Raw genomic sequence first — 12,655 nt, 5'->3', positions numbered from 1 at the left:
ATATTTGCTGAATGCCTTCCAAGTTCAAGGCATTGTGCTAAAAGTGTTCTTAGTTGCCATCAGCAGAAACTGACTCTGGTTAACCTAAGGAGAAAAGGAATTCACTGGCAGGAAATCAGGTAGCGAACGGAGTTGACAGGAAGGCCGGTGAAACAGGCTTGGAAACGGTCTGAGACTGAGGGAAGCTCAGGGGTCAGCATTCCAGCCAAGTTCACACCCCAGGAACAGACTGGACACTGCATGCTGACACTGTCACCACCAACCACTGCCAGTGACCACGTGGATGCTGCAGCTGCTGCCATCCGAAGGAATTCGGAACTGTCCCTTGCTTCTTTGCAACACTGGCTCCAGATTCGAAGTCCCGGACAGGAGTCCTAGGTTGACTGAGCCTAGGTCACTGCCTGTGTCTGGGCTGCTAGGGGTCAGGGACTGTGAGTGTCCAGCACAACTCATACAACGGGGGTTCCCTAACACACTCTCTCCCTAAGTGATCTCATCCTGCCCCTTGGATTGAAACACTACAACATACTCATGGCTCCCAAATTTCTCTCTCTAGCTAACGTGTCTACTGGTCTTTAGACTCATATGTCTACACACCTTCACGACATCTCCATTTGGACGTCTAATTGGCAACTCAAACTTACCACGGCAGACAAGAAATTCTTGATTCCCTCGTCTCTGCTCCTATAAGCCTGCATCTCCCTCAGACATTCCTGCCTCAATGAACAGCACCACCAACCACTCAAGCCCCAGTCCTAGGAATTTCCCTCCCTTTCTCTCTTTCTCCCATCCTCCACATCTAATCCGTCAGGATGTCCTCTGGTTTCTACCTCCAAAATATATCTCAAATGGGGCCTCTTCTCACCATCTTTGTAGTGCAAGCCATCAGCATCTTTGCCTGTAACAACCATCTGTGCCATTCAGGACACCAACAGATGGTACACTCAAAAGAGATAACCCCAAAAGACTCTAATGACTATTAACTATAAACCTTTGTATATTATTACTGCATATATTATTACCATAAACCATTATGTGTAAACCATTAACTATTGACTATTAACCAAGGCGGGGGGCAAGCTTAAGAAAACAACCCAGAGATGGTGAAGTCCCAGTGAAAGCAGCAGGAGCTGCAGGAACACAGCCCCAGACAGGACCTGGGTGAGGAAGGAAGGAAATGGGGCAGGGGGCAGTGGTAATGAGTACCCTCATCTCTCTGCTCTCACCTCTGATCTCCTGCCAGTGCCTCTCATGGCCTAAGCTCAACTCAACCAGAAACCAGGCAGCAAAGGGGCCCTGGAGATGCTGTCTGCAGTTGTCAGCCTTCAGGGTCAGAGAAGGGCAGATAATGAAATGGTGTAAGAGATAACGAGGGTAAGGGGAATAACCAACACACCTTCTGACTGGTCACTTTGCTTCTCCTCTTCCCCATTCCCCAAATCGACTCTCCACAGAGCAGCCAGAGTGATCCTTTATAATGCAAGTCATACCATGGGCCTGTTTAAACCCCTCCAGTGGTTTCTCATCACACGTAAAATAAAATCCAAGCTCTTCACCACGGCCTATATGGCCTTACTTGATCTGGCCCTTCCTCTTTGATTCATCTTCCACCACTTTTCCCTTGCTCACGAAGTTCCAGGCATGTGTCAACCTCTGCTCACTGCGTGGCGTCCTAATTACCCAAATTAAAACAGACCTTTGTCCAGTCATTTTCTATCACAAGACCGTCTTTTATTTTCTTCATGGTGTCAAAGGATTTTGAGACTACCATTCAATATCTGAGTTCCATTTATGCCTGTGTAATCACCTGTCAATTAAGGAGTTGGATATATGAAGTCTTTTTGTTGTTTCAGGCTTTGGGGCTTTGTGTTTTAATTTTCATTTTATTTTAATTTAATTTTAGTTTGTAAAAATTAATCAATCTTAAGTTTAATGAGTTATATACCTCTGCATAACCAACACCTCAATCAAGCTGTAAAACATTTCCATCACTCCAGAAAGTTCTTCCATGCCCCTCCCCCACCCAATGATCTGATTTCTATCCTGTAGATTTGTTTTGTCTGCTCTTGAACTTCATATAAATGAAATCATGTGGTATATACTCTTATGTCTGGCTTCTTTTGTTCAACATAATATTTTTTGAAATATTTATTTATTTATTTTTGGCTGCGTTGGGTCTTTGTTGCTGCACGCGGGCTTTCTCTAGTTGCGGCGAGAGGGGGCTACTCTTCGTTGCCTTGCACGGGCTTCTCATTGCGGTGGCTTCTCTCATTGCAGAGCACGGGCTCTAAGCACGCAGGCTTCAGTAGTTGTGGTGCATGTGCTCAGTAGCTGTGGCTCACGGGTTCTAGAGCACAGTCTCAGTAGTTGTGGCGCACGGGCTTAGCTGCTCCGCGGCATGTGGGATCTTCCTGGACCAGGGATCAAACCCATGACCCCTGCATTGGCAGGCGGATTCTTAACCACTGTGCCACCAGGGAAGTCCCCAACATAATATTTTTGAGATTCATCCGTGTTGTCGCATGTAACAGTAGTTTGTTCCTTTTACTGGTGATTAATATTCCAGTGTATTAATTTACCACAGATTTCCCTTTCTCCTGTTGATGGATGTACGTTTTGGTCCTTCACCCCTAGTTTTTGACTATATGAATAAGGCTGCTGTAAGCATTCTTATATGACTCTTTTTGTGGACCTATGATTATATTTATTTTGGATAAACAACCAGGAGTGAAATTGTTAGGTCAGAGGAAAGATGTATATTTAACTTTATAAGGATCTGGTAAACAGTTTTCCAAAGTGGTTTGCCATTTTATATTCCCAGTAGCAATGCGTGAGTTTTCCCATTGCTCCACATCTTTGCTAACATTTTATGCTATCAATCTTTTTTATTTTAGCCATTTTAAAGAGTATGAAATGGCATTTCATTGCAGTTGTAGTGTGCTTTTCCCTGATGACTAATAATGTTGAGAACCTTTTCATGTGTTTATTGGCCCTCCATCTACCTTCTTTTGTAGAGTGTCAAGTCTTTTGCCCATTTTTCTATTGGGTTTTTTGGTCTTTTGTCAGTTGTATGTATTGTGAATATTTTCCCCAATCTGTGGCTTGACTGTTCATTCTCTTAATGGTGACTTTGATGAGAAATTTTCAATTTTGATGAAGTTTCATTTATCCTTATTTTTTCTTTTATGTCAGTGCTTTGTATATCTTGTCTAAAAACCTGTTGCCTATCCCCAGGTCATGAAACTATTCTCTTATATATTCTTCTAGAAGCATTATAGTTTTAATTATATCTAGCTGCATTTTGGTACATGAGGCATCTCAAATTAATTTTTAAGTAAACACTGAGGTAGGGGGTCAAGGTTCATTTTTTTTCCTTAAGAATATCTGGCTGTTTCCAGTACCATTTGTTGAAAAGACTATCCTTTCCCTATTTAATTGCCTTTGCACCTTTGTTGAAAATCAACTCTGTGTGTGTGTGTGTGTGTGTATATATATATATATATATATATATATATATATAGGATCTCTATTCAGTTCCATTGATCTATTTGTCCATCTTTATGCCAGTACTACACAGTAGATTTAGAGTATGTATGTATGTATTAATTCATGTAGTGTACACCATCCAAAGTTTTTCTTTTTCAAGATTGTTTGGTCTAGGTCCTTTGCATTTTCATATAAATTTTAAAATCAACTTGACAATTTCTACAAGATAGATTTCTTGGGATTATAAATGGGACTGCATTAAATGCATAGATCAATTTGGGGAGAACTGACATCCTAACAATATTGATTCTACCAATCCAGCAACATGATGTATCTCTCCACTTATTTAGGTCTTCTTTAATTTCTTTCAACAATGTGTTTCTTTTTCAGTCTAGAGAGCACAAATGTCTTTTATTAGATTTTTCTCTGGCTGTTTGAAGTTTTTTTGATACTATCATAAGTAATAATGTGTTTTAATTTTTCTTTTCCCAATTTTTCATTGTTATATATAGAAACACAATTAATTTTGTATACTGACCTTTTATATTGTGACCTTACTTAATTTGCTTATTAGCTCTAGTGATTTTTTTTGATTCTTTAGATATTTTTCTATACACAATTATGTTATCTGAATAAAAAGTTTTACTTCTTTCTTTCTAATTTGTATGCTTCTTATTTCTTTTTCTTGACTTATTGCACTGGCTAGGACCTCCAGTATGATGTTGAATAAAGGTGATAAGAGTGGACATCCTTGCCTTGTTACCAATTTTAGGGAAAAGTATTCAATATTTCACCAGTAAATATGATGATATATAAGTCTCAGAGTGAATACTCTCTCTGGTGTGTGAAAAAAGGGCTCAGTGGATAAGAAAGGCTAGAGATAGAAATTTGTGACTTATAATTATAGATGGTATATAAAGCATGAGTCCTGAGGAATAATGAAATTTAGAGGTTGGGTAATAAATTAAGAATAAATCACTAACAGGATGGGAAAAATGAAAAAGATGCCATCAGAAGGCCAGAAATAATAATAGATACTATTTATTAAGTGCTTACTATTTACCATGAACTATTCTAAGCACTTTTAATGTATTATCTTATTTACTCTTTGCATGAATAGAGAAAGACAGGGATCCAGGAAAAAGACACTGAGGGAGAAGCTTGAAGAAACTCAAGATGTGGGAGGTCACAGGAACCAAGAAAAGAGATTGTCCTAAGAAACAATGACTGACTTCTGGATATTGCTGAGACACAAGGTAAAAGACCAAAAAATGTTCCTTTGATTTGCCAACATGGAAGTTGGCTGCCTCGGCAAGGGTGGTTTCAGTAAAGTACAGTCTGGAAGATAGATTGAAATGGGTTGAGGAGTAGATGGGAGCTGAGGAGGAAGAAGCAGTGTTAAGGAGATGATCTTTAGAAAAGTTGGGCTATAAAGGGGGCAGAAAAAAAGAGTATCAGATGGAGAGGACTGTGGGGTCAATGGAGGAATGTTCATGCCCCCAGGGCTCCTGCAGCACTGGCCTTCTCAGATTTCTTCCAAAGTTGCCTTTGTCCACACTATTCTTTCTACGTACAAAGTTCTATCTCCACTCTTCTCCACCTGACAAGCTCTTATCCTTTAAGATCCATATCAAATGTCCACTCCTCTGTGAGGACTTCATTAAGTCATGGTAAACTGAACCACTTTCTCCACCACGTTCCTAGGTACCACGTACACAATTCTATTAGAACATTCAGCACGTAGATTATAATGTAAACATTTTATTTGTCATTTGTCTCCCTTATTGAACTATGCCTTCCTCCAGCACAGAGGGCAGGTCTTACTCATTTTTGCTTATTTCTTTGTTAAAAACCCTCCATTGGATGGAATATTACTCAGCCATAACAAAGAATGAAATAATAACATTTGCAGCAACATGGATAGACCTAGAGGTTATCATTCTAAGTGAAGTAAGTCAGAGAAAGACAAATATCATATGATATCATTTATATGTAGAATCTTTAAAAATGATTCAAATGAACTTATTTACAAAACAGAAACAGACTCACAGACATAGAAAACAAACTTATGGTTACCAAAGGGCAATGGTGGGGGGAGGGATAAATTAGGAATTTGGGTTTACAAATACACACAACTATATATAAAATACATAAACAACAAGGACCTACTGTAAAGCACAGAGAACTATATTCAACATCTTGTAATAACCTATAATGGAAAAGAATCTGAAAAAGAATATATATATGTATATATATATGTATCTGAATCACTTTGCTGTACACCTGAAACATTGTAAATCAACTATACTTCAGTTAAAAAAATAAAAAATAAAGAATAAAATTTTTTAAATTAAAAAAGAAGATGTGGGGCTTCCCTGGTGGTGCAGTGCTTAAGAATCCGCCTGCCAATGCAGGGGACACGGGTTCGAGCCCTGGTCTGGGAAGATCCCACATACCGCGGAGCAACTAAGCATGTGTGCCACAACTACTGAGCCTGCACTCTACAGCCCATGAGCCACAATGACTGAGCCTGTGTGCCACAACTAGTGAAGCCGATGGGCCTAGAGCCCGTGCTCTGCAACAAGAGAAGCAACCGTGATGAGAAGCCCTCAACCACAAGGAAGAGTAGCCCCGCGGGCTTCTCTGGTGGCGTAGTGATTAAAAATCTGCCTGCCAATGCAAGGGACACGGGTTCAAGCCCTGGTCCGGGAAGATCCCACATGCGGTGGAGCAACTCAGCCTGTGCGCCACAACTACTGAGCCTGAGCTCTAGAGCCTGCAAGCCACAACTACTGAGCTCACATGCCACAGCTACTGAAGGCTGCGCGCCTAGAGTCCATGCTCCGCAACCAGAGAAGCCACGGTAATGAGAAGCCCGCGCACCACAACGAAGAGTAGCCCCCGCTCGCCGCAACTAGAGAAAGCCTGAGCACAGCAATGAAGACCTAACACAGCCAAAATTTTTTTTAATTAATTAATTTTTTTAAAAAAAAGAGTATCCCCGCTTGCCGCAACTAGAGAAAGACTGTGCGCAGCAACGAAGACCCAACACAGCCAAAAATGAATAAATAAATTTATTTTTTTTTAAAGATGTGATATTTAAAAGAAAATCCTCCATTGGAAATGAGTGACTGGTTACACAGGTGTGGTCAGCTTGTGAGAATTCACCAAGCTCTATACTTACACTCAACAAAAAGGATTTTTTTTAATGCACAAACAATAAGAAAATAAAATAGTTTCCCCTCCCCATTGTCTTCAGGTTAAAATCCAATTACTGAGCACCTACTATGTTCCCAGCACTGTGCTAGGTTCTCAGATGATCCCAGCAAGCACCTTTCGGTCCCCCTGTCCCTCCCCAGCTCTTAGTCTATGCTGGCTGGAGCCTGGAGAGATCATACTCATGTCCTGCTCTGGGACTGTGGGTCCCAGAATGGTCAAATCCTTGCTTGGCTCTGTAGGATACTTTACAAGGAGTTCAAAACTGCTGGATAAACAAAGAGAATGAATGTACAAATGTTTTGGACTGCATGTTATACTTCTGTTAATATATTCTGGAAATAGCAAGGTCTTTTGCAATAATATCTTCATATTTCACATTCTGCTTGTGAGCAATTATCTATACATTCCTGTTGGGCCGCATGCCATTAACCAAAGTTCTGAGAAATTGATTTCTGGACCAGTGTGATGGAATGTTCTACCCACTTTTTTTAAAAAAAAACATCTTTATTGGAGTATAATTCTTTACAGTGGTGTGTTAGTTTCTGCTGTATAACAAAGTGAATCAGCTATACATATACATACATCCCCATATCCCCTCCCTCTTGTGTCTCCCTCCCACCCTCCCTATCCCACCCCTCTAGGTGGTCACGAAGCACCGAGCTGATCTCCCTGTGCTATGCGGCTGCTTCCCACTAGCTATCTATTTTACATTCGGTCTACCTACTTTTTTAAGGTTCAGCATAAACTTTCATATGTTTCTCCAAAAATGAAGAAGCAACCATCTTATTTCTTCACTTACAGCACTGGAGTGTATTACTCACACTTAATCTGTGTTTAGCAATCTGAAATGGGACCTTAAGGGTGTTTGAATTCCTGGAGCCTTTCACATTTCCGGACTTCAATTGAGTGAGATGAACACACTACAAGAGTAGCCATCTGTAAACAGGGGAAATCATCCCATATTAAGCAATTAGAATCAGAATATGGCTTGTGTAACAGTCCGGTTTTGAAGTCTAGCCCTGGCTAAATGTCTGACTTCAGCTAAATTGTTTAATTTCCCTGCTCCTTAGGCTCTCCATTTTATAAAATGGAACAAATACTGTAATCTTTAAGATGAGTAGTTTGAAGGAATATGCTAACCATTATAGAGCTGTTTGCTCGGAGAGAGTATGATTACCCATATGAATCCCTTTATTTGAAGGAAAGATAATAATTCTGTCCTCTGCTTACAAATCTCCTTAGGTGTTCTTAGGCAGACGTCTTTAAGAAAACATAGGGACACCAAGAATTGTACACTTAAAATGGGTGAATTTGACGGTATGCAATTGATCCCTTAACAAAGCTGCTTATGAAAATAGATATAGGTCCACTTCAGCACCATGTCCCCAGTCTAATAGGATTCATGAGAGAAATTTCTCTCAGGTTTCTATGCCAGGAAAAACTGAACTTATCCTGAGCAACACTATGGTTTATCTTATAGACAATATGAACTTGGTCTTGCTTCCTCCTTTCCTTTGTTCACCAGGAAGCCCATATCTAGCTTTGAGATCCACTTGTAGCATTCCAGCATACTGTTTTAACTTGACTTTTGGTTTTATTTTTTTTCCTACCTGAATTTTCCCTCGGTAGTGAACTTTATATATTGATTATTGTTTTATCCTGTTGTAATACATGGATTTACATGACCCACTTCACATCCTCTTTGGAAGTAGGCAGTATATAACTGACCAAACTACTACCTTAGTTACTTACTAGCAGAGGAAGGCAGTACAAACATTGCAAATATTACTCCACGTTGAAAACACTGTCCCTAACCATTTTAGAGAGAGTGAAGGAGGAATGAACTCAAGCTCCACCTGGCTTACCAGGTTAAATGGTCGTAGTGATCTACAAGAGTGGGTCTGGGGAATTCCCTGGTGGTACAGTAGTTAGGACTCCACGCTTCCACTGCAGGGGGCATGAGTTCGATTCCTGGTTGAGGAACTAAGATCCCACAAGCTGTGCAGCGTGGACAAAAAAAAAAAAGAAAGAAAAAAAAAAGAAAAAGTAGGTCTGCATATTACCACCGTATTCAAATGTTCAGTTGGACATCAGTGAAATTTTTAAAGCCAACACTAGTTTATTCTGCTTTCAGACGTTTCACATTTGTTTTAAATTTTTATTGGAGAATTGTTGCTTTACAATGTTGTTAGTTTCTGCTGTACAGCAAAGTGAATCAGCTATACATATACATATACCCCCTCTTTTTTGGATTTCCTTCCCATTTAGGTCACCACAGAGCATTGAGCAGAGTTCCCTGTGCTATACAGTAGGTTCTCCAGACATCTCACATTTCTCAACAACCCATACCCATTTTCCCAATGAAAGTTTACAGAGAAAGACTATCTGGACCCAAAGGGCAAGGAACAGTAGACTGCATTATTTTTTTCTTTTTTTTTTCTTTTCTTTTTCTTTTTTTCTTTTCTCAGTGCATTTAGAATAAGAATCCTGTTCCTCACGCTGGGCTGGAGCTGGCCCTTGTGGGTTTCACCAAACTTGCTTCCTTCTAGTCTGCCTTTTGTTCACTAGGCCACACTGGCCACCTTTCTGGAAATGACCAGCTTTTTTCCATCTTGGAGACTTCAGATTTTCTGTTCCCACTGCTTGGAATGTTCTTTCCCCAGCTCTGGGCTTAGCTAGTTCCTTTTCACCCATGGGGCCTCAGCTGAAATAGCACCCCTTGGGAGAGGTCTTCTCTGACCATCCTTTGTTTCTTTGTTTGTTTCTTTTATCATAACCCACAATTAGGTTAATTCTTTTGTTTGCTTATTTGTAGTCTTTCTCCCTCACTAGAAGGAAAACTTCTCAGAGCAAGGCTGTCTTATTCCTATGAAAAATGTTGACCCCCCCCCCAGTAGTATCCCCTGCCCCCCATGGCGCTTACGATGCCTCCCTGTTTATGCCCATTGTAGCTGTCCTTACAACCTGAAATGCTCTTTCTTTCTTTTCTTGTTTATGGTCTGGCTCTCTACTAGACTCTGAGCTCCACGAGGGCACAGAATGGGCCTGTCTTATTCATTTCTATATCCCCTGTACCCAGCACAGGCCTGGACACTGGATGAATGTCAGAGCCTTAGCATTTGTGTTTAGGACAAAACACCATGGTCACCTCTTCCTGAGTAAACGCTGACTGCTTTTAACTGTCTAGTCTAGAATTGTGGTGGTGTTGGCTGCTAAGTCCAAAGGCATCTCAGTCTAGGCTGCTATAACAAATTACCACAGGCTGGGTAGCTTATGAACAACAGAAATTTATTTCTCACAATTCTGGGGGCTGGAAGTACAAGATCAAGGTGCTGAGAGATTTGGTGTCTGGTGAGAGCCTTCTTCCTGGTTCACAGATAGCCATCTTCTCTCTGTGTCCTCACATGGTGGAATGAGCAAGAGAGCTCTCTGGAATCTCTTTTATAAGGGCACTAATCCCATTCATGAGGGCTCCACCCCCACGACCTAGCCACCTCCCAAAGGCCCCACCTCCTAATATCATCACATTGGGAGTTAGGATTTCAACATATGAATTGTGGGGGGGGCATACAAACATTCAGTCTAGCAAAAGAAATAATAAACAAGAAATGATGTTTCCTATGCCGGTTGTGCATCTAAATCATGGAGAACTTAAGCACAACTTCTGAATGGTATCATAGGAATGCAGAAGTGCATAATCAAGTGTTTAGGAGACTGGAAAACTATTTGTGTTACTTAGCAGCTGCAATGTTGAGAAACATATTTTATGCCTTGTGTGCACTGTGAAAATACAAACAATCTCTCATTTTTGAGCATTCTCCCAGCTCTTAATTTTTAAAATCTTTTTCATATTACAGAAGTAGCCATGAAGCCAAACCAGATAATACAAGCTACATTGACTAGCTTAGAAAATCCAGAGATTAACAGAGTTAATTGCTACAAGTTGGAGCAAACTGGGAGGGTCCCAAATTTTGAAGGAGATCTTCTTTGAGGTGGAGTACCTGCTGAGAGTTGTGGTGGGGTGGACCCAGCTCCCCACCTTGCCCCTCACCGCCACTAACATGACTCTTTTGTCTTCCACCCCTGTATCTGGCTTCTTGCCTTGGTAACTTGTCTTCATGCAGTTAACAGATCTTTTTTATTTTATGGACACAATATCATGTCATACTCAATAAGACTCTAAACTTAAATGCCTAGGAATTTGCAAACACTACACATGGATGAATGGACTTAGTCTATACCCTGCCTAGCAATTGCTGAGATGGTGGGGTTTATATAGAACCTTGCCTTGCTTGTGTCCTTTACCCATCTACTTTTCCTTAAAGTTAGATCTTCAGAGTTCCAAGAGGATTCAGGAAGTGGGCTTGCAGATTAAGTGTACTCTCAGTTGTTTTCAGCTAGGAACCAACATGTCTTTCTTATTTTCTAATATACTGATGCAAAACTCCTTTGGCACTGCTTATAGACTGTTGTACAACTTGGTATAATACTTCTCAGGCACTGAGCCTTTTGAGTTATTGCTTTCTCAAATTCCAACCAAGGCTATGGGAATTCTGTACAAAATTCTGTTAAAATACCTTGTTCGAGAATATCCAGATCATGGTTTTTCAACTCTGTCTTTGATCCTGTTCTATTTGCTAAAGATAAAGAGAACGGAATCTTGGAAACCCTAAAGCTCTTAGGTCCAGCTAGAACAATCCCTACCCGCCATCCCCACTAACCATTTACCTGGGGCTACACACGTCAGCGTTACAGAGCTTGCCTGTGCTCCTGTAGCAAGCTGTCACCCTGCTTTCCGTAAGGTTAAGTGGGTCCCACTCTATTCTGTCATTTTGGGGGCAGAAGAGTCAAGAATGATATAGCTATTGTTTTATTGCCATCTAAGGAAGCATTTATTTTATAAATAAGCACCACCTTAGGAATCAGAAAGAATGCAAGCTGGCCTTGCAAAAATGTGTCAAGATTTATTCATTCACTCACTCAACAAATATTTATCAAGTTTCTACAGGTGTCACTCACTGTGCTATATGAGGCAGATACTGTAGTGAACAAAATAGATAAGGTCCTTTCTTGGAAGGAGATTACATTCTAATGAGTCTCCTAACAGAAAAGGTCTTCGTGAATATAAATTGAATAAATCTGGTTGAACATTTGTTTGCCTGACCAGCCTAGTTTAGACCCTTATTATCTCTTGTCAGAGCTATTGCACCATCCTTCTAATTAAGTTTCAACCCTCTCCAGGTCAAACTTCACAACACATCCAGGGTTGGATTTTTTAATAATTGCATAATTTAAATATGTATTATATAATGTATGAAAATTATAAAAACAAACAATTCAGAATCAAATATCACATAATGAAAAACTACAGTCCTCCTACCCACATTTTACCACACCCTAGTTCTGTTCCACAGAAGTAACCACTTAAATACTTTTTGCTGTTTCTTCTAGTAATTATGACCACATTTCTTTAAAGTATGATTTTATTGGTACTTCTAGGTTCACCAGTTTCAGACAACATCTATTGATTTCTTGTTATGCTCAAAGAGCACTAAACAGATGAAGATCTAACAATCTGACACTATATAGTTCTGTTGTAATTATATTTTAAAATAAAACAAGTGTTTACACTGTTACAACTATGTTAATATCCTTTATTGTAGAGTCAAATAATATAATATTCATTTTTTCCTGGCATGTCTAATTACCTACTGTTTTGTTTTCTTTTATTTTATCTATTAATCTACATACCCTAAATGTTCTACAACTTCTCCGTAATATTAGATATTTCATCAAGTACTCTTTTTTTCCCGCCAGAAATCACGCTCCGAGGGTCTCCTATCTTCCCACACCGGTCTAGACTTAAGGCCTGCTTAAGTTTTCATCCTGAAACTTCCCCACACTACACTCCCAGGCAGGATCCAGTTTCCTGAATCCCATTTCTTTTCCA

The sequence above is a fragment of the Lagenorhynchus albirostris genome, chromosome X, assembly GCF_949774975.1.
Source record: "Lagenorhynchus albirostris chromosome X, mLagAlb1.1, whole genome shotgun sequence".
NCBI classification, from domain to species: domain Eukaryota; kingdom Metazoa; phylum Chordata; class Mammalia; order Artiodactyla; family Delphinidae; genus Lagenorhynchus; species Lagenorhynchus albirostris.
Note: the sequence above shows the minus strand (reverse complement) of the source record.